Genomic DNA, 1,034 nt, shown 5'->3' with positions numbered 1-1,034 from the left:
GTAAGGGAACTTTGTAAACTCCAGCATAAATTTCATGAATATTGGTAGGGTCCAGGGAATGTAGGCAGATCGAACCCCTATTCCTATTCCTATTCCTATTCCAAAGATAGAGATATTGCTAATAGAGACTTTCTAAAACTATATAATCTATAATCTATCTATAATTATATATATAAACGAAACCTCTAAAATCTTACGTGTTGCGATATAGTCGCTTTCCTTTTTTATGGAAGCCACTAGATTGCTTGATTTTTAAATGGATGTCTCTTATTGATTTAACCCAAATTTATAGGTATGAGTCTTACCAAAATCAGATAGCTTTTAAACGGGTTATAACATCTCATTAAATTAAAAAATTAATCTTACCAATTATTTGATATAAAAATCCTATAAAATAGAGATATACTAAAATTTAATATCCAATTTAAAAAGAAAAGGATATTATTTATAATTAATAAACAATTTTACGGTAAAAAACATAAGCGGGTTATGAGTTACCAAATCCAGATAACTTTTAAACGGGTTATAACATATCATTTATTTATGAAAAACCATTTCAACAATATAACCCTAAGTATATTATTAACTTTCTTACAATAAAGAAATTAAAATCCAAAACATAAATATTAAAAAACAGAAAATGTAAAACAACCATTCTCTCAAGCCATCAGATTGTTTTATTTGTAAATTAAGGTTTCTCATGCATTTTACCTGAATTCACGAGTAAAGATCTCACAAAATCCAGATAGCTCTTAAAAGGGTTATAACATCTCATTGTATTAAAAATTAATCTCATAAAATATTTGATATGAAAATCCTATAAAATAGAGATATACTAAAAATTAATATCGTTATTTTATTTAAAAAAAGATATTATTTATAATTAAGAAACAATTTTATAATAAAGGAAATAAATGGGTAATGGGTATCACCAAACCCAGATAGCTTTTAAACCGGATTATAACATATCATTTATTTGTGAAACCATTTTATGATCAAAATTCAAGTATATTAATTATTAACATTCTTACAAT

Source organism: Bidens hawaiensis, unplaced genomic scaffold (assembly GCF_021521415.1).
Source record: "Bidens hawaiensis isolate Kalapana, Puna unplaced genomic scaffold, B.hawaiensis_p1.1 tig00000657_1, whole genome shotgun sequence".
In the NCBI taxonomy this organism is placed as follows: domain Eukaryota; kingdom Viridiplantae; phylum Streptophyta; class Magnoliopsida; order Asterales; family Asteraceae; genus Bidens; species Bidens hawaiensis.
The sequence above is the reverse complement of the archived record's forward strand: the minus strand, read 5'-3'. Positions refer to the sequence as shown.